The following is a 22,206-nucleotide window of genomic DNA, read 5'->3' on the forward strand; positions in this document are numbered from 1 at the left end:
TAATCTTCAGAAACTTCTGTTCAAAGTATAATAGTTAAAAACATAAGAAATAGGAGCAAGAGTAGGCCATTCGGCCCCTTGAACCTGCTCTGCTGTTTAATGACTGACCTTTTGTTGGCCTTAATTCCATTTTTCTAACTGCCCCCAATAACCCTGGATTCCATTGTCAAATAAAAATCTCTCCAAATCAACCTTGAGTACGTTCAATGACCCAGCTCCCCCTGTTACCTGGGGAAGAAAATTCCAAACACCAACAATTATCCGAGAGAAGAAATTCTTCCTCACCTCCATCGTAAATGAAGACCAGTTATTTTCAAATTTCAAAACCCCCCATGATCTTAAACATCCTCTCAGCGTCTATCCTAACAAGCCAGCTCAAAGTCTTGTATGTTTCACTAAGATCACCTCTCTTTTTAAATCTGAAAGTGTTATTCATATTAGAAAGTATTATTCATGTTATAGGTGTTATTCAGAAAGAGTTGGATGTTAGGTCAAAAGAAGCAGTTAAAAGCAGTTACAGAGCAGTTAAAAACCTTGATTGGACACTGAAATTGGCTTTGTAGTTAGACAGGACACAATGTCAGATATGGTGTATTGGAACTTAGTATGAGGATAAAACATTTTACAATTGAGGAGGTTTTGAGGCAAATAAATCATTAAAGAAATTAAATTTACACGGCACCGAGGTCCCAGGTTCGATCCCGGCTCTGGGTCACTGTCCATGTGGAGTTTGCACATTCTCCCCGTGCTTGCATGTGTTTCGCCCCCACAACCCAAAGATGTGCAAAGTAGGTGGATTTAACACGCTAAATTGCCCCTTAATTGGAAAAAATGAATTGGGTACTCTAAATTTTTTTTTTTAAGAAATTAAATTTAGAGAAATGCATTTTCAGCCCTGGGTGACCAAATTCTTGATGGGTAAAGGTCACGCCACTGTCAACGGGTTTCCCTTTGTCCTTCCGGTCTGCCGCCAGAGAACCCACGGCGGGAGCTCACCGTTGGCGGGATAAGAAAATCCCACCAGTGGGAAAGGCTGGAAAATTTAAGCCTAAGTATCCATAAACTGCTATGATACCATCTTTTTGAGGCACTCGAAAGTGAATCTCATTCTTACCTTTGAGGCATTTGAAGTTAATATTTCATCTTCAAGTATTCCCGTTAAGGTGAAGTACTTTCGATTTAACTTCCACCCCAGCAGATAATACATGTACATGATCTGAAAAGAAGCAGACGAGATATCGATATAAGTGCTATTATACATAGGACATACCAAAACATAGAATACTCCATTATTCCTGCTGTCGTCTAGATTAGAGACTCATGAAATGTTAAATTAATAAGTGAGGTTGCTCAAAACGTTAGTCACATGCCTCCCATCCAGTAGTTCATGGGTTCAGATCACAAATCTCTCTTAAATTCCTCTATTATTTTGGAGCTCAGTTTTTCCACTTCTCCATCAAGTTACCAACAATGTCCAGGAGACAGAGATATCTCTTTAGGCTTCCGATTTATAACTCCCTTACCTTTTGTGCCTCTGACCTTGAGAAGATTTCAAAAGAGCCTCACTATTAATAACATTGACAGCCAAAGGCAACTTTGATCTCAACTGCCTTTAGGAAACTATTTGAAGATCACTAAGTCTATTGCTACAACACACCACTTGACAATTTTGGGTGAGGCACAGACCATCTCTTCAGCACGCAGCTTCCCTAAACACCTCAAACCTCCCAAATCATCAAACAGCAGACCCAATAAATCTCCTAGAAATCAGATACAAGACTAATTGGACACTGTCCCTCAAAATTAGTGAAAAGTTAAAGTGATAATTGACAAATATAATTATAAATATAAATACAAGTGATAATTGGTGGCACGGTGCACAGTGGTTAGCGCTGCTGCCTCACAGCTCCAGGGATCCGGGTTAAATTCCGGCCTCGGGTGACTGTGTGGAGTTTGTACGTACTCCCCGTGTCTGTGTGGGTTTCCTCCAGGTGCTCCGGTTTCCTCCCACAGTCCAAAGATATGCAGGTCAGGTAGATTGGCCATGCTAAATTGTCCCTTAGTGTCCAAAAGGTTAAGTGGGGTTACTGGGTTATGGGGATAAGGTGGAGGTTTGGGCTTAAGTAGGGTGCTCTTTCCAAGGGCCAGTGCAGACTTGATGGGCTGCACAGCCTCCTTCTGCACTCTAAATTCTATGATTTCAGATGGACAGAGGCGAGAGAGAGAACTTTTCTCTGCAGCAAGTTGTTGTGATCTGGAATGCATGACCTGAATGGTCGATGGATGCAGATTGAACAGTATCCTTAAAAAGGAAAATTTGTTTCGCTATGGAGAAAGAGTAGGCAATTATATATAATGAGTTAGCATTTCAGACAGTCAACACAAGCACGATGGGATAAATGGCCTCCTCCTGTGCTGTATGATTCTATTACTTTATAGAAAGGCAGATTGTTATAACCCTGTAGCCTGCCAGAAGATAATTACTATGATTTGTCATTATATTGAAAGTGGCAAATCCACAGACAAAGGGACATTAAGAATACATAACACAAATAATGTTAACATGACAAGTCAAAATGAATGATTTTTAAGTTGACAAAATTTGAGTATTATCATTTGAACGTTAAACTTTCTAGTTCAGATCTCGAGGTTATGAGTTTGATTTAAACGACATCTCACCCAGTACTGATCTTACACACTTTTATTGTTTACTTCTTACTGGGCCATGGTATCTCATAAATCCAATAACTGAACAGCTACAATGCTCAAAAACACTGTCAGCATCATTATGTAGTAGAAGTCATATTATCAGAGAGAACTTTCTGAGCAGTAGCAACACACTCCGAAATGAAAAGCTTGATAGGCTTTTTATTTACTTACAGAATGACTGCCACATCCTGAAATTTAGAACTCTTTCATTAGATTTGCTACAAAATTATTATGGAATTGTATTATTGTGCTCAGAAAAGTTTTGTCAAAATAATTTGTAAACAATGAGAATTGTAGATTCTGACCATTGAGCTATAATTTAGATTAGTGTAGAAAATATATTTACGATTTTGTGTTCTGTTTATTATAGGGTTAAGCCTTTTGTGGTGAAGAACACTCTTGACACATCTTTCTGTTACATTAAAAAATGGATATCCTAAAATCTTTTAAATCTATGAAGTCAGCCCCCATTGTCTGCACACAGAATGTCTCACCCTTTCCTAAATTTAAAAAAGAAGGTTCAATAACGTGAATAGGAAGGAGTGCAACATGAGGGAAACTTGGTGTACAATCTCTGATTTAGCATGTGAAATTCTGCTTTGAAGCACGAGACAATCATATATTCAACATCTTTGAATATGAGTTTTCATGTTTCATATTTAGTAGGAATGATTTCTGCTTCACATTTTTAATTGTATGGTTTACTTTAATTTTGTGCTCTTTGCATTATTGAAACATACTTGAGACCACCTCTTCTTGTGCCGAATTTTCTGCTTGTCTTTCAAATGAACATGCAGCATGTTGCCATGTGGAAGAGTGTAGGTGATTCTCCCACCGTAAGGCGTCTCCATTATGGTTTGCTTTACCATTTCATCATCTTCTTGTTCATCCTTCAAATTCTGCTTTTCACCTGAAAAAGTCCTGAAAAAAAGAAGATTTAATTCTAAAAATTAACAGCAAGTTCTTGAAATTGGAACCCAAGCTATTTTATTCCTCAGCACTGAGACAAATACATGTTTAAAATAATAATCTTTATTGGTGTCACAAGTAGGCTTACATTAACACTGCAATGAAGTTACTGTGAAAATCCCCTTATCGCCACACTTCGGCGCCTGTTCGGGTACACAGAGGGAGAATTCAGAATGTCCAAATCACCTAATAGCATGTCTTATGGGACTTGTGGGAGGAAACCGGAGCACCCGGAGGAAACCCATGCAGAGACGGGGAGAACGTGCAGACAACTCACAGATAGTGACCCAAGCCGGGAATCAGACCCGGGTCCCTGGTGCTGTGAAGCAACAGTGCTAACCACCGTGCTATCGTGCCGCCTGGACACCTGTGATACTGAAGCAGTTTTACTGTTAGAATCGCTTGTTCACACAGCGCCTTAAAACTAACACCTTCTGAAATGTCCCCCCTCCCACCGATGATACCACCCCCCTAAACAAAAACAAACTTGAAAATCAGATATAAAGTTGTGAGAAGCAAACTAAAGGTTAAATCACATTGCATTAACCCCATTCGTTCTCCTTTTAAAAGGTGTAATAATGATTACACTTTATTTTTAAGTGGATACTTGTGCAAGGCAAACAAGGTTCAGTTTCTATCATGTCATAGTTGTCTGATCATATCTCGCTGAATTGTTGCTGCAGTTAACAGCCATTATTGTAACAAACAATCAGAAAGTACCGAGTAATATGGTACCAGCAAACATTTTATCTATTGTATCACTTGAATAATTGTTAATTTAACTGCTATATGGATTAAATGCACCATTTTGTAATTCTGAACTATGTTAAGCTGAATTACAAAATGCATTAACCATGTTTATGATTTTTTTGTATACTTATAGAATAAATGTTTTGCTTTGTTCAGACAGTTCACAACTTGAATGAAATCTCAGAATCTAGTACTGAAGCAGTCCGTGTCCAAATACAGCAAGGCCTAACAAATATTATGGCTTAGAATGTTAAGCAGCAAGTAACATTCATACCACACAAGTGCGAGGCAATGATCATCTCCCACAAGAGCAAATCTAACTATCTTCCATTGACATATAATCACTAAATTCCCCATTATCAACGTCCTGGAGGTTACCATTGAAAAAACTGAACTGGCCTAGCGATATAAATATGGTGGCCACAAGAGCGTGTTAGGAATCTTGCAGCAAGTAACTCACCTCATGACCCTGCAAAGTGTGTCTACCATCAAAAGGGCACAAGTCAGGAGTGCGATTGAATATTGTGCACTTACCTGGATGAGTGGAGCTCCAACAACACTCTAGAAGCTCAACGCCATCCAGGACCAAGTAGTCCGCTTAATTGCCACCCAATCCCCCACTTTAAATGTTCACTTCCTCACACCATTGATGCACAGTGGCAAAAGTGTGTAATAACTGCAAGATGTACTGCAACAACTCAACAATGCTCATTCAACAGCAGTCCTGAACCCCTGACCCCCTACCACCTTGAAGAACACAGGAACAACACCATTTGTGAGTTCCCCTCCAAGTCATTCACTATCCTGACTTGGAGCTATGGGCTGGATTCTTCTACCACACCTGCCACAAGATTCACCACAGGCGAGATGTGGTCAATGGAAAAGTCTATTGACCTCAGGCGGGATTCGCCGCTCACCGGGCATGCGTGGCTGAAGAATCCCATCCTATATGCTTGCTGAGAAGGGGAGTGAATAACAGGTAAGCTCTTTCGTTCTTTTTCTTTTTTTTAATCTAGGGGGGATGGCAGGGAAGGTAATGCAATGTTCCTCCTGCAGAATGTTTGAGGTGAGGGACGCCGTCAGTGTCCCTGCTGATTTCATCTGTGGGAAGTGCACCCATCTCCAGCTCCTCAGAAACCGCGTTAGGGAACTGGAGCTGGAGCTGGATGAACTTTGGATCATTCGGGAGGCAGAGGTGGTCATAGATAGAAGCTTCAGGGATGTAGTTACTCCGAAGAATAAAGATAGATGGGTGACGGTGAGAGGGGCTGGGAGGAAGCAATCAGTACAGGGATCCCCTGTGGTCGTTCCCCTTAGTAACAAGTATACCGCTTTGGATACTGTTGGGGGGGGGGGGGTACTTACCAGGGGTAAGCCATGGGGTGCAGGTCTCTGGCACAGAGTCTGCCCCTGTTGCTCAGAAGGGAAGGGGGGAGAGGAGTAGAGCATTAGTCATTGGAGACTCCATAGTTAGGGGGACAGATAGGAGATTCTGTGGGAACGAGAGAGACTTGCGGTTGGTGTGTTGCCTCCCAGTTGCCAGGGTGCGTGATGTCTCGGATCGTGTTTTCGGGATCCTTAAGGGGGAGGGGGAGCAGCCCCAAGTCGTGGTCCACATAGGTACCAACGACATAGGTAGGAAAAGGGATAGGGATGTAAGGCAGGAATTCAGGGAGCTAGGGTGGAAACTTAGATCTAGGACAAACAGAGTTATTATCTCTGGGTTGTTACCCGTGCCACGTGATAGCGAGACGAAGAATAGGGAAAGAGAGGAGTTGAACACGTGGCTACAGGGATGGTGCAGGAGGGAGGGTTTCAGATTTCTGGATAATTGGGGCTCATTCTGGGGTTGGTGGGACATACAAATGGGATGGTCTACACCTGGACCAGAGGCGTACCAATATCCTGGGGGGGGGGGAAATTTGCAAATGCTCTTCTGGAGGGTTTAAACTATTTCAACAGGGGCTTGGGAACCTGAGTTGTAGCTCCAGTATACAGGAGGTTGAGAGTAGTGAGGTCATGAGTAAGGTTTCAAAATTGCAGGAGTGTACCGGCAGGCAGGAAGGTGGTTTAAAGTGTGTCTTCTTTAATGCCAGGAGCATCCGGAATAAGGTGGGTGAACTTGCGGCATGGGTTGGTACCTAGGACTTCAATGTTGTGGCCATTTTGGAGACATGGATAGAGCAGGAACAGGAATGATTGTTGCAGGTGCCGGGGTTTAGATATTTCAGTAAGCTCAGGGAAGGTGGTAAAAGAGGGGGAGGGGTGGCACCGTTAGTATTACAGTGGCAGAAAGGGCGTTTGATGAGGACTCGTCTACTGAGGTAGTATGGGCTGAGGTTAGAAACAGGAAAGGAGAGGTTACCCTGTTAGGGGTTTTCTATAGGCCTCCGAAAAGTTCCAGAGATGTAGAGGAAAGGATTGCAAAGATGATTCTGGATAGGAGCGAAAGCAACAGGGTAGTTGTTATGGGGGACTTTAACTTTCCAAATATTGACTGGAAACGCTATAGTTCAAGTACTTTAGATGGGTCCGTTTTTGTCCAATGTGTGCAGGTGGGTTTCCTGACACAGTATGTAGATAGGCCAACGAGAGGCGAGGATGTACTGGATTTGGTACTGGGTAATGAACCAGGACAGGTGTTAGATTTGGAGGTAGGTGAGCACTTTGGTGATAGTGACCGCAATTCGATTACGTTTACTTTAGTGATGGAAGGGGATAGGTATATACCGCAGGGCAAGAGTTATATCTGGGGGAAACGCAATTATGATGCGATGAGGCAAGACTTAGGATGCATCGGATGGAGAGGAAAACTGCAGGGGATGGGCACAATGGAAATGTGGAGCTTGTTTAAGGAACAGCTACTGCGTGTCCTTGATAAGTATGTACCTGTCAGGCAGGGAGGAAGTGGTCGAGCAAGGGAACCGTGGTTTACTAAGGCAGTCGAAACACTTGTCAAGAGGAAGAAGGAGGCTTATGTAAAGATGAGACATGAAGATTCAGTTAGGGCGCTCGAGAGTTACAAGTTAGCTGGGAAAGACCTAAAGAGAGACCTAAGAAGAGCCAGGAGGACACATGAGAAGTCTTTGGCAGGTAGGATCAAGGATAACCCTAAAGCTTTCTATAGATATGTCAGGAATAAAAGAATGACTAGGGTAAGAGTAGGGCCAATCAAGGACAGCAGTGGGAAGTTGTGCTTGGAGTCCGAGGAGATAGGAGAGGTGCTACATGAATATTTTTCGTCAGCATTCACACAGGAAAAAGACAATGTTGTCGAGGAGAATACTGCGATTCAGGCTACTAGACAAAGGGCTTGAGGTTCATAAGACCATAAGACATAGGAGTGGAAGTAAGACCATTCGGCCCATCGAGTCCACTCCACCATTCAATCATGGCTGATTTCAACTCCATTTACCCACTCTCTCTCCATAGCCCTTAATAAGACCATAAGACATAGGAAAAGGAGGTGTTAACAATTCTGGAAAGTGTAAAAATTGATAAGTCCCCTGGGCCGGATGGGATTTATTTTAGGATTCTCTGGGAAGCTAGGGTGGAGATTGCTGAGCCTTTGGCTTTGATCTTTAAGTCATCTTTGTCTACAGGAATAGTGCCAGAAGACTGAAGGATAGCAAATGTTGTCCCCTTGTTCAAGAAGGGGAGTAGAGACAACCCCGGTAACGATAGACCAGTGAGCCTTACTTCTGTTGTCGGCAAAATCTTGGAAAGGTTTATAAGAGATAGGGTGTATAATCATCTGGAAAGGAATAATTTGATTAGACATAGTCAACACAGTTTTGTGAAGGGTAGATCGTGCCTCACAAACCTTGGGCGTCATTCTCCGACCCCCCGCCGGGTTGGAGAAGTCTCCGGGGGCTGCCGTGAATCCCGCCCCCGCCAGTTGCCGAAGTCTCCGGTACCGGATATTCGGTGGGGGCGGGAATCGGGCCGCGCCGGTTGGCGGGCCCCCCTGCTCGATTCTCCGGCCCGGATGGGCCAAAGTCCCGCCGATAAATTGCCTGTCCCGCCGGCGTGGATTAAACCACCTTTTGAACGGCGGGACAAGACGGCGTGGGCGGGCTCCGGGGGGCGATCTGGCCCCGGGGGGTGCCCCCACGGTGGCCTGGCCCGCGATCGGGGCCCACCGATCCGCGGGCGGGCCTGTGCCGTGGGGGCACTCTTTCCCTTCCGCCTCCGCCACGGTCTCCACCATGGCGGAGGCGGAAGAGACTCCCTCCACTGCACATGCGTGGGAAACTGTCAGCGGCCGCTGACGCTCCCGCACATGCGCCGCCCGGAGATGTCATTTCCGCGCCAGCTGGCGGGGCAACAAAGGCCGTTTCCGCCAGCTGGCGGGGCGGAAATTCCTCCGGCGTCGGCCTAGCCCCTCAATGTTGGGGCTCGGCCCCCAAAGATGCGGAGCATTCCGCACCTTTGGGGCGGCGCGATGCCCGTCTGATTGGCGCCGTTTTGGGCGCCAGTCGGCGGACATCGCGCCGTTTCGGGAGAATTTCGCCCCTTATTGAGTTCTTTCAGAAGGTGACCAAACAGGTGGATGAGGGTAAAGCAGTTGATGTGGTGTATATGGATTTCAGTAAAGCGTTTGATAAGGTTCCCCATGGTAGGCTACTGCAGAAAATACGGAGGCATGGGATTCAGGGTCATTTAGCAGTTTGGATCAGAAATTGGCTAGCTGGAAGAAGGCAAAGGGTGGTGGTTGACGGGAAGTGTTCAGACTGGAGTCCAGTTACTAGTGGTGTACCACAAGGACCTGTTTTGGGGCCACTGCTGTTGGTCATTTTTATAAATGACCTGGAGGAGGGCGTAGAAGGATGGGTGAGTAAATTTGCAGATGACACTAAAGTCGGTGGAGTTGTGGACAGTGCGGAAGGATGTTACAAGTTACAGAGGGACATGGATAAGCTGCAGCGCTGGGCTGAGAGGTGGCAAATGGAGTTTAATGCAGAAAAATGTGAGGTGATTCATTTTGGAAGGAATAACAGGAAGACAGAGTACTGGGCAAATGGTAAGATTCTTGGCAGTGTGGATGAGCAGAGAGATCTCGGTGTCCATGTACATAGATCCCTGAATGTTGCCACTCAGGTTGAGAGGGTTGTTAAGAAGGCGTACGGTGTGTTAGCTTTTATTGGTAGAGGGATTGAGTTTTGGAGCCATGAGGTCATGTTGCAGCTGTACAAAACTCTGGTGCGGCCGCATTTGGAGTATTGCGTGCAATTCTAGTCGCCGCATTATAGGAAGGATGTGGAAGTATTGGAAAGGGTGCAGAGGAGATTTACCAGAATGTTGCCTGGTATGGAGGGAAGATCTTATGAGGAAAGGCTGAGGGACATGAGGCTGTTTTCGTTAGAGAGAAGGTTAAGAGGTGACTTAATTGAGGCATACAAGATGATCAGAGGATTGGATAGGGTGGACAGTGAAAGCCTTTTTCCTCGGATGGTGATGTCCAGCACGAGGGGACATAGCTTTAAATTGAGGGGAGATAGATATAGGACAGATGTCAGAGGTAGGTTCTTTACTCAGAGAGTAGTAAGGGCGTGGAATACCCTGCCTGCAACAGTAGTGGACTCGCCAACACTAAGGGCATTCAAATGGTCATTGGATAGACATATGGACGATAAGGGAATAGTGTAGATGGGCTTTAGAGTGGTTTCACAGGTCGGCGCAACATCGAGGGCCGAAGGGCCTGTACTGCGCTGTAATGTTCTATGTTCTATATCTACACTCCTGCACTGTCGCTGGGGCAGATTCCTGAAACTCCCTCCTTAACAACGTTCCAACAAGACATGGATTGCACTATTTCAAGAACACAGCTCACCACCACCTTCTCATGGGCAATTAGGAATGGCAATAAACAAATAAATAAAAATCACAGTTTCGGGTATTCTAATCTATTTCTTCTCTCAGTGAAAGGTTTCGAAATTGAGTCTCAGTGCATTTCAGATCAAAGTACATTTCCACAAATTTAAAAATGGCACAGGCTACATGTTTGAAGGTTGTGTGTTGAAGATCTGTGATCTATCATGGCTGATTTTCTATTTGTAATGGCTATAATGAGTGTCCATTCCTCAGTCAAGGAGCATTAGTCGGGATTGGCTCTTACCATTTGGAAAATAGCAGAAGATTTTTTTTTAGCAACTTTACCCCAAAGGGAGAAGAGGAAGGAGCTGACGTTAATGAGAGGCTTACTGATGGTTTATTGAATTGGGAAAAGCCTCGGGCAGAAATTTACTTACCGCTGCACACTGGTTTGCCGGCAGAGGGACCCAGGAAATGTCTAGGATGCCTTTACCTGCACCTACTCACCTGCTGCGGATCCTAGCATTATTTTAAGAGGCAGGGGCAGCATTAGACAGCCTTCCCGCCCTCATTCACAGTCTGAGGCCAGGGATAGATTGGGAATCTGGTGGGTTACACTGCCTGGGCTTTGGGCAGGAAAGGCCCCTTTTATTCATTTGGAGATCCCCAAGCTCCAGGCACTGCCACGTTTCCCCTCTCCCACTGCCATATCCACCCTAGCTCCTCGTCACAACTCGCTCTGCTCACTGAAGTCTGCACACGTGAGTGCTTTTGAATGAGAGACCCCTCCCCCAACGGGGCTTTTCTTTTCAGGCTTCCCGCATGGCAACTCTGTACCCACCATTGTTTCCATCCCAGCAGTGATGGAATGAGACCATTAAGCTGGCATTAACTAACTCCACTTAATCAGGTGGTAGCGGTCTGGCAATATGGTCCCCACTGAGCATCCTCCTGCCTGGTTAAACTCCCCCTCACTTCCAAACTCACTGCCAGAAGAAGGGCCTTTAAATTCTGCCCTTGGAGTGCAGCTTCTAGTCAGCGGCTTGTCGATATTATTATGAGTTTTATTTGCATGAACAGGAATCCAGAATGAATACAAGATAGGTCCAGTACCTGTAAATGTCCTCCATTATGCAAACAAGGCTCTTCACATATTCATTCGCAACTCTTTCCTGTACATTGTCCTGTGGAACGGTGAGGTGAAAAGCATCATCAAAATAAATGTGTGCTTCAAAGTCAAAATTGTCTTCATGCGATTTTGAAGAGCTTGGTTTGTATTTGTCCAACCTGCAAAATAGGATAATGTTGGTTAAATTAACTTTGGATGTACCAAAGCAGTGTTTAATTGGAGCAATAATTCATGTCGGAAAACTTGCATCATAGGGTGCAATTCAGCGGACAGAAGTTAAATCCCGCTGCTGCGTGCGTTTAGTGGTCTGTTTCTTGATGGCAGCAGCGCCGATTCAATGGCACTTTGCCAGCTTTTTTGGCCTCGGTGAGTTTCTTTTTCCATCAAAGCTGCACTTCAATGGATTTCTAAAAGGTTCTCGCAAATCGGGGCATAATTTGTCCAGCAGCCCTAATCTTTCTCCACCCCATTTCAGGTTCACCAAACCCCCCCCCCCGCAAAGACACGGCAAAGGGGCTAGCACGGGCGTCACGCAAGACGGCACACTCTGGAAGCGGAACGGCAGCGGATTCGGCGGTTCCGTGATTGCCGCACAACTGCGGCTGCACTTAAGGGATTTTCCCCGTCCCCCACACAGGCGTCGTAGCCATCATGGCCGCAAAGAGAGCAGCGCCGCACTTCCGCAATGCAGAACTGGAGACACTCCTTGCCTCCGTGGAGGAGAGGTGGCTGGTGCTGTACCTCTGCCCGGGAGGAAGGTCCTCAGGCGCCACCGTTAGCCGTGCCTGGGCGGAGGCGGGAGCCGCCATAAGCATGGTGAGCGAAGTCGCCCGGACTGGCAACCAGTGCAGGAAAAAACTGCACGACCTCCTCAAGGCGGCCAGGGTGAATAGGCAGCAGTGTGCCACTGGCACTAACCCCCCTACTCCCCCACACACATGTAACCCTGCGTCCCCTCACCGTGCCTGAGCAGAGGGGATGTGCATGCGGGTGTTTTGGTGGTGTGGGAGGTGAGCCTGTTTGGTGGTGTGGGAGGTGAAGCTGTTCGATGGTGAAGGGTGTGGTATGGTGGTGTCCATGCCCCTGGCCAGCAACTCCCCTCCCTCCTAGTTGGTGAAATGTGTCTCGACGAGTGTGCCCCGTGCACGCTGGCCCTGGTGGTACCATTGTGCGGCCTCCCTGCCTGGCCAGGCCCCATGTCCCACTCATTTTTCCCCTCCCCATCATCCTCCTCGTCTGACGAGTCCTGCCCTACCTTCCTCATCCTCGCCCCTCTGCTGGGCTATATTGTGGAGGATGCAGCAGACCACAACGATGTGGGTGACCATCCTGGCCACGCACTGGAGGGCCCCTCCAGAGCAGTCAAGGTACCTGAATCGCATTTTCAGGACCCCGAAGCACCTCTCAAAACACACCCCTGGTCGCATATTGGGCATCATTGTACTGGGTCTCCGCGTCGGTCTGTGGCCTCCATATAGGCGTCATCAGCCACGACCGCAACGGGTAACCCCTGTCGCCCAGCAACCAGCCCCGGAGCCCGGGGGGAGGGGGATTGTCCCTCAAACATGTCGGGGAACACCCGAGTGACCCAAGATGAAGGAGTCATGTGCACTGCCCATGAATCGGGTGCAGATGTGCAGGATCCGCATCTGATGGTCACAGACCACCTGAATGTTCATCGAATGGTACCCCTTTCGATTGGTGAACAGCAGCCTGTTATGTGCCGGTGGCAGTAGGACGATATGCACCCCATCGATGACCCCCTGGGCCCGGGCCATCCCACCAATGGCAGCGAATCCCGCTGCCCGGGCATCCTGGTGGGCGCGGTCCACAAGGCACTGGATGTACTGATCCGCCTGGACATACATGGTGTCAGTGACTGCACGGATGCACCTGTGCGCTGATGCCTGGGAGATGCCGGACAGGTCCCCACTCAGCGACTGGAACGACCCCGTCGCGTAAAAATTCAGCGCCACATCCATCTTGACAACCACCAGGAGAAGGTGTCATCCCCCATACCCATGCGGTGCCAGGTGTGCCATCATGTGGCACATGTGTCGCACAGTCTCCCTGCTCATCCGCAGTCTCCGTCTGCATGCCCGACATGGAAGGTCCTCAAAGGACATGCGATCGCGGAAACACGTGACCTCATTTGGCGCCTCATTGGCACCTCCTACTTCCCCTCCGCCTGTTGGGCAACCAGCTCTCCAGCCTGAGCGACTGCCATCTGCCCCTCTGCAGCCCGCTCCTCTGCTGCAGCCTCCATCTCCTCACTGAGCCGCCCCTGCTCAAGCTGCCACAGGGCTGCATGCAGAGCGGCAGCCATTGCCACGGCGGGCAACATTGCAGGTTGATGGCCAAAAGCCATAATTATCTGCAGGGGATGAAAGGCAAACAGGTAATCATGGCGCATACAACCGTTCCCAACAAGGTGCCATGGGCTACACGGTGACCCCGGTTATCACTGTACGCCCAAACCACACATGCCCGTCGGTGCCCCCGATCCTGGCGCCCGTCCCTGCTGCCAGGGGCACCGTTGGATGGCACTGCCCTCATTGGGGGCTGCCATTGGCGTGGCCCGGGGTGGTTCTCCGGTGGGTGCTTCCAGTTGGGTGGGGTGGGGGTGGGGGGGGAGGTTGGTGGGGGAGGGGGGGTTTGGTGGTGGGAGGGGGGCACTCAGATGGCCATTCACGGCGTGCACCCAGGGTCCGTCCGGGTGGGTGGCCAGCAAGATGGCCGCCGAAATAGCGGTCCGTGCCTGGGCACCGTTGGTGGATCCCTGGCTGCCCAGCCTGTCCCCCTCCTCCTCTTCCCATGCCACCACCACCCCCCCAGGCCCCTGCAGCCCCCCCATCCCGCAGCTAGCACGGCCTGTGGCCGAGACGGGAGCCCGCGGTCCCCCCACGCCACCTCCTACCTCCTCTCTCGGCCGCCTCAGCCAGTGCGCCAAGATCACGATTTTTTATACCACATTGGAAACACGCCGTCAGGAAATCGGCCCGACTGAGGCTCTGAATCGCTGAAGCCCCGGAGAATCGGTCATCAGGACCGATAATGAGATGCATACTGTATTTCAGGGCCGTGCGGCAAGAGGCGCGATTTTGTCGTTTTTGGGGGCCTGAGAATGCTGATTCGGCATGAAACCGGCGCCTGGCTCGATTTTGCCGTCGCGTTTGGCAATTTTGACGTCCAGCCCCCTATCTGTAACCGCAGTGTATAAGTTGACATTCAATGCTTTGACTAATCTTTCCAAAAATGGGGGTCAATTTATATGCCGAATATAAAATGTGAACCACTTGTGTTGATGAAGGTGGTCACCACATTCAAAAGTAGAAAATAAATACTGCTAATTGAAGTTGACTCAATAGTACGATTCAGCCACCGACATGGAGTTGGGCACAACGGGTGAATCACGCGAGTGCCCCAAATCAGGCTCAGGGCCAGACCAATCGTGAATCACCCGACTCGCTCCACCTGGAGCCAGCTGGACCATGTCCTCGCTGGCCGTGATCCAGATAATGAGGTTTAAATGAGCAAATAAACTTGCCAACTTTGCTGGCAAGTCTATGACATGGGAATTTATCAAATGTCTTTAGGAGGTCTATGTGCACCATATAAATCACATATTGTGGTTGCTGAGCTTATCCTCACACTCCTCATTTACATTCTCCAGAACTCTGGCATCACCCCTGTATCTAATTAGGATGGGATGATTATGGATGGTACATCTACAATTTCCTCTGTTTCTTTCCTCAACATACGCAGATACATCCTATTCAGTCCAGGTGACTTACCAACTTTGAGTACTGCTAGCTTTATAATATCTTTTCTTCGTCAGTTTTTAAAAATAAATTTAGAGTACCCATTCATTTTTTCCAATTAAGAGGCAATTTAGCATGGCCAATCCACCTAACATAGAACATAGAACATAGAAAATACAGCACAGAACAGGCCCTTCGGCCCACGATGTTGTGCCGAACCTTTGTCCTAGATTAATCATAGATTATCATTGAATTTACAGTGCAGAAGGAGGCCATTCGGCCCCCTGAGTCTGCACCGGCTCTTGGAAAGAGCACCCCACCCAAACTCAGCACCTCCACCCAACACCAAGGGCAATTTTGGACACTAAGGGCAATTTATCATGGCCAATCCACCTAACCTGCACATCTTTGGACTGTGGGAGGAAACCGGAGCACCCGGAGGAAACCCACGCACACACGGGGAGGACGTGCAGACTCCGCACAGACAGTGACCCAAGCCGGAATCGAACCTGGGACCCTGGAGCTGTGAAGCAATTGTGCTATCCACAATGCTACCGTGCTGCCCCTGATATTGTAAGGAACCCTCTTGTGAATCCTCGTTGGACTCTTGTTTCCCTTTTAATTTCTATTCTTTTGGCTGTTATAATTCCTGCATCTGGGCATAGCTGGGACCTAGACCATTAACTTTAATAAAATAGTAGCAGGTGACATCAGTGGTGACACGTTTTGACAGACTTATCGAGCAACCAATCAACTCCATCGCAATCCAGGGGCTAAGCAGAACCTCGATGCGGATTGGTGCTTTTTATTCTGGAATGTCCTACTGGGTGACTCTGTGTGTGTTTGGTTTCAGTTTTGATTGGAACTGCAGATCTGAACAAAGTCCTTCAGAATATCTCTCCTAGAAGAGGTGGAATTGTCTTTCAAATCTTTTTTTTCATATAAATTTAGAGTACCCAGTTCATTTTTTCCAATTAAGGGGCAATTTAGAATGGCCAATCTACCTATCCTGCACATCTTTTGGGTTGTGGGGGCGAAACCCACGCAAACACGGGGAGAATGTGCAAACTCCACACGGACAGTTACCCAGAGCCAGAATCGAACCTGGGACCTCGGCGCCGTGAGGCAGCAGCACTAACCACTGCGCCACCATGCTGCCCTTTGTCTCTCAATTCTTAGTTGGAACAGGGAGTGATCTAGAGAATGTTAACTGATTGCTAAACTGTTCCCTAGTTGCCTAAAATCGGCTTGCTGGACCTCATGCCTTTCTGTCTAGGTTGCTGGGACAAAAATGGCTGTACATCCTCCCCACTCAGCCTGCCCTGCAGGTGCTCCATAACATCCTTGACCCTGGCACCAGGGAGGCAACATACCACTCTGGATTCAAGTCTGCAGAAACTCTTTTCTGTTCTATAAACTCCACGATCAACTTACCTTTTCCAATTTTCCTTCTGCCTCCATATACACTCTGACATTTCTTTCTTAAGGTGTAGACATCTTTGGCGAGGCTAGCAGTTGTTTCCCATCCTTAATTACCCTTGAGAAGATGGTAGTGAATGACCTGTTTGAACTGTTATAGTCCCTGTGGTGTTAGTACACCCACAGTGCTGTGAGGGAAGGAGTTACTACAAACATAGAAAATAGGAACAGGAGTAGGCCATTCAGCCCATTGAGTCTGCTCTGCCATCCAATGTGATCATGGATGATCCTCAATCTCAAGGCCATATTTCAGCTCTCTCCCCATAACCCTTGACCCATTTATCATCTCGCCAGCAAGATTTCGCTTTCTAATTTTCCCGTTCACCTCTCCCTGCTCTGGTGGTATAATGAAGTTCTCAGCCAAGAAGGTTTCAATAAATTTTAATATAATTAGCAGGCTTCCCTGTCAGAGCGTCCCCGTCCCCCACCCGCACATTTATAATTCACCCCTTGCCGGCGTGACAGCGTCAGCGAGGTTTACAACTGCTTTTCAAAATGGGAACCAGCAAAGGGAACACACCGAGGGCGCACAGGTAAGCAAAGCCCCAGGGGGAGAGGGAAATTATCTGACAATACCCCAGCACTGTCCCTTGGAACTGCTCCCACTTGGGGAAGGTTCCCCTTGTGTGCATGGGGGGATCGTCTGTGCCCATGGGAGATCTCCCCCCCCAGGTCTGTGGGGGACATGGAGTTGGGGTGGGGGAGGGGGGGGCAGGGGGTGGGATGGCTGCTTTGTTTAATATCAGAGATCGGGGAAATGAGGGCACCCCAGTCTCGGGATTCCTGGCTGCCGGCTTTTTCCTGTCCCACCAGCGTGATGGCATTGGCCATGCCTCCAGATTTTCTTCTGCACAGAGTGTCGAATGGTCTGAAGAGAAAGCACAGTTGTGCAGACTACAAACTGTATGTTGGTTTTCTCGCCTCTGAAAGAACTCTAGGATCAGGGAGCATAATCTCAGAGTAAGGGGTCACCCATTTTGGACAGAGATGAGGATGAATTTCTTCTCTCAGAGCGTAGTGAATCTGTGAAATTCGCTACCACAGACGGCTGTAGAGGCTGGTTGTTAAGTATGTTCAAGGCTGAGATAGACAGATTTTTAATCAGTGAGGGAATCAACGGGTATGGGGATAAGGCGGAAAATGGAGTTGAGGATTATATCAGATCAGCCATGAACTCATTGAATGGCAGAGTGGACTCGATAACCGAGTGGCTCCTATGTCTTATGGTTTTATAAGATACCCTTGCTGTTAAGTATGCCTTCTGTGCAGAAATTAAACTGTTCATGGCGCACAATGAAAAAATTGTATTTGGCAAGTCAATATGGGTCTGAAGTTTACTCGATCAGGGCATTATTACATCTTGTTAGCAAAAAATGGTGGGCGGAATTTTCCATTCCAGACTAAGTCCCAGGGAGGGGGGCTGGAACAGGGAGATAGTTTACTGTTGTGGAGGCTTGTGGGGATTTGCGCAGTATCACACATTGCTGGCCTAATTAATTGTGCAGCGAGGGGTTTCCTTCATTTTTGCACAGTGGGGCAGCCTGCATGACTCATGCACCGCCATCGTATCCATGGCACCCGGGCATCAATTTACCGACCATTGAAGAAGAAGTGTCACCTCCTGAAAGATCCTGAGGCGAGAAGTTCCAAGTAGTTGAAGCTCCACCCAACCACAGCTGCACGTGGTGGTCCAGGTTCAGGTCACTGGAGGCCTCCATCTTCCATTCCGATCTCCTAAAGCTGCGCCACATCTTCTTTGTGGATAATTCTAACATTTGCACAACACATCGGTCCACACGCGTTCTGGACCAGCAGGCAAACCCACTTGCCGCATTGATGATTGAGCGGTGGGGGACAATTCCGGTCACGCCTTCATCTGCGTCCCAGTAAACAGTTTCACACTGGCCTCCGGCATGATGGGTGAAAGTGCACGTTCCCACGGTCATTTATCGGCAACAGGAAACCAGCTTTTTGGAACCTGAGCATTGTTTCCGCCCCAGACCTGCCATTAAACTCCCGGGGGGGGGGGGGGTTTGGAAAATTCCATCCAATGTTTCTAAATAAATTTTAGAAAGTATTCATGGTATTAGGTGATAGGAATCACAAAGATAAGAATCAAATTGTCTTAAAGCCGCACAGACAATTTGTTCACCTTTCTTGTTGAACGTCAAAAATCCTGTTAAGGTGTGGTTGATGAGGCCTATATGAGGGCAGCACGGTAGCATAGTGGTTACCACAGTTGCTTCACAGCTCCAGGATCCCAGGTTCGATTCCCGGCTTGGGTCACTGTCTGTGCGGAGTCTGCACGTTCTCCCCGTGTCTGCGTGGGCTTCCTCCGGGTGCTCTGGTTTCCTCCCACAATCCAAAGATGTGCGGGTTAGGTGGATTGGCCATGCTAAATTACCGTTTGTGCTCAAAAAGGTTGGGTGGGGTTACTGCGTTATGGGGAGGGTGGGGTTGTGGGCTTGGTTAGGGTGCTCTTTCCAAGGGCCGGTGCAGACTCGATGGGCTGAATGGCCTCCTTCTGCACTGTAAATTCTATGAAATGTGGCTCATTGAAGAGATTAATACAAAATGTGAAATATGTAAAAAAGTATTGGAGGATGTTGCCATGCCTTATTGTAAACCTTCCATTGGCATGTGAGTTTAATGAGGTAGGTTCCATGGATCCAAGTTATGGAACTAAGACATAAATATTTTCATTTTCACTTTATACACATGGGGCGAAATTCTCCCCCAACAGCGGGATGTCCGCCGACTGGCGCCAAAGCCGGCGCCAATCAGACGGGCATCGCGCCGGCCCAAAGGTGCGGAAGGCTCCGCATCTTTGGCGGCCTAGCCCCAACATTGAGGGGCTAGGCCGACGCCGGAGGGTTTTCCGCCCCGCCAGCTGGCGGAAATGGCGTTTATTTCCCCGCCAGCTGGCGCGGAAATGCGGCGCATGCGCGGGAGCGTCAGCGGCCGCTGTCAGTTTCCCAGCGCATGCGCGGGAGCGTCAGCGGCCGCTGTCAGTTTCCTGCGCATGCGCAGTGGGGAGAGTCTCTTCCGCCTCCGCCATGGTGGAGGCCGTAGCGGAGGCTGAAGGGAAAGAGTGCCCCCACGGCACAAGCCCGCCCGCGGATCGGTGGGCCCCGATCGCGGGCCAGGCCACCGTGGGGGCACCCCCTGGGGTCAGATCGCCCCGCACCCCGCCCCAGGACCCCGGAGCCCGCCCACGCCGCCTGGTCCCGCCGGTAAATACCAGGTTTGATTTACGTTGGCGGGACAGGCAATTTCTGGGCGGGACTTCGGCCCATCCGGGCCGGAGAATCCAGCGGGGGGTCCGCCAACCGGCGCGGCCGGATTCCCGCCCCCGCCCAATCTCCGGGAGCGGAGACTTCGGCGGGGGCGGGGGCGGGATTCACGGTGGCCAACGGCCATTCTCCGACCCGGCGGGGGGTCGGAGAATGACGCCCCTGGCAACCACCTTTAGTCTTCCCACAATAACACACGAAACAACATAAGAGTGTCTATAGATAAAGCCATGGAGAAATGGATAGGGACCAGACTTGAGGCACTGAGTAAGTTTCTGATAATGGAGGGGAATTTACTCATGATGAATTTAGAGACTTAGAAAACCATGAACATTGTGTTAATGAACACAGCAGCTAAAATCCTTTCAGCAATGGACGGTGTGAAAGGTAGCGATAAGTGAAATTCTGCATTAAATCTTAGATCAGCCGAAACTGCAAGTTGAAATGCATGGGTGATTCATGGAAATAATTTGCTTCAGATGGTTGGAGGGTATCAAACCTATCAAATTGATTGTAGCAGGACTCACAAATTACCTTCTGTGCTGGGTAATAGACCCCTGTTGTAGAGTAAACTGCAACTGGTTCCATTTTTTCTGCATTCTGAATGCTTTACCTACAGGGAGAATGACCCTTCATCGAGGTTGAGGTGTAAGAGGCATATTTGGGAGTCCTAAGGCATCACATAAGATCAAACAACATAATATTACACGGGTTTCTGCGGGATGAAAAATTTCAGACAGAAATGTTTCTCAAACCACATAAAGAGGCAAGTGATCCAGAAAGGGAACTATGAGAATTAAACAAATATGTTTACGGCCGGAATGATGCCGTGAGAATGTGCTATTTTTCAATGAGATTAGTTTTGCTGAAAGTCGGCTGTGTTTAGTTGAAAGCAGATCTCATAATGTTTTTATTGGTATCAAAATGATATGGAACAATGGAGTTTGAGAAATGTTGAATTCATAAGATGAAAGTGGAATTTAAGATTGGAAGTCAGGTTTCAGGGGATTTTAAATTTATTGGTTCAGACATTTAGCAGAATAGATCTGGAGTAACTTTGAATAAGAAATCCTATTTAGAGAATGTTACTCCAATCGTGGTTAATTGCGCTCGGTCATCACAGAAACACATTATCATGGGCTGGATTTTCCGTTTCCTCAGTTGTGTGTTTCTTGGGGGCGCGCCGTTCGCTGGAGGTGAGATTCTGTCTTCCTGCTGCGTGTCAATGTGATTTCCCATTGAAGCCACCCAATGCCATTGGGAAACCCGCGGGTGGGGGTGCACTCTGGGCGGGAAAAGTAAATCTCAAAAGCTGGAGAAACCTGGTCTACATCTAAAGAACAAACAGAGCAGTTACTAAGCTTGATTGTCAGTTGAATTGATTACTCCCTTGGACAAGACCAGGTACTAATTTTGATATACTGGGACCAAGTACCGAGGTGAAACACCCAAAAGTTGAGGATGTTTTAAGGACAAATAAAACATTAACAAAATTGCACATGGAAAAGTGCATAAATAAGTTTTCCTTGGGTTACTGAAAGAACATGAAATCAATCATTTTTAGCGATGTTACTCATGCTAATCTTCCTGATGGGTACTAATGTGCAGCTTGTTTCATAATATTTGCTGAGTGAAAATGGAAAATGTTATCCTTCACCTTGGAATGAGAATAAAATTAGTTATTAAAAGTAATTGGCTGCAGGAACAGAAGAAGTGGATATGAGATTCAGTTTGTCAAATATTTTATGGCCTACAAGGTGCACACCAAAGACAGTTTACCTGTTTTAACATAGAAAATGTATCCTTGTGTGATGAAATACACTTGCACAAAAACGTAAGTGAAAAAAGATTACAGATTGTCTTAGAATTCATAGAATCCCCACAGTGCAGGAGGCCATTTGGTCCATCGAGTCTGCTCCGACCCTCTGAAAGAGCACCCTACCCTACCCCCCCTATACCTACAACCCTGTAACCTGCACAGCTTTGGACTCTAAAGGGACAATTTATCATGGCCGGTCCAGCTAACCTGCACATCTTTGGACTGTGGCAGGAAACCGGAGCACCCGGAGGAAACCCACGCAGGCACGGTGAGAATGTGCAAACTCCGCACAGTCACCCAAGGCTGGTATTGAACTCAAGGCACTGGTGCTGTGAGGCAGCAGTGCTAATCACTGTGCCACTGTGTCTTGCTCGGATGAAGCAAATAATAGAGAGAAAGATCAAATGGGTTTTTGGAATTGGTTCAGTAAAAGGATTGCTTGTGCTTGTACTGAGTGCTTATTGAGGGGCCCAGAAGAGGGGC

Source organism: Scyliorhinus torazame, chromosome 1 (genome assembly GCF_047496885.1).
Source record: "Scyliorhinus torazame isolate Kashiwa2021f chromosome 1, sScyTor2.1, whole genome shotgun sequence".
Classification (NCBI taxonomy): Eukaryota; Metazoa; Chordata; class Chondrichthyes; order Carcharhiniformes; family Scyliorhinidae; genus Scyliorhinus; species Scyliorhinus torazame.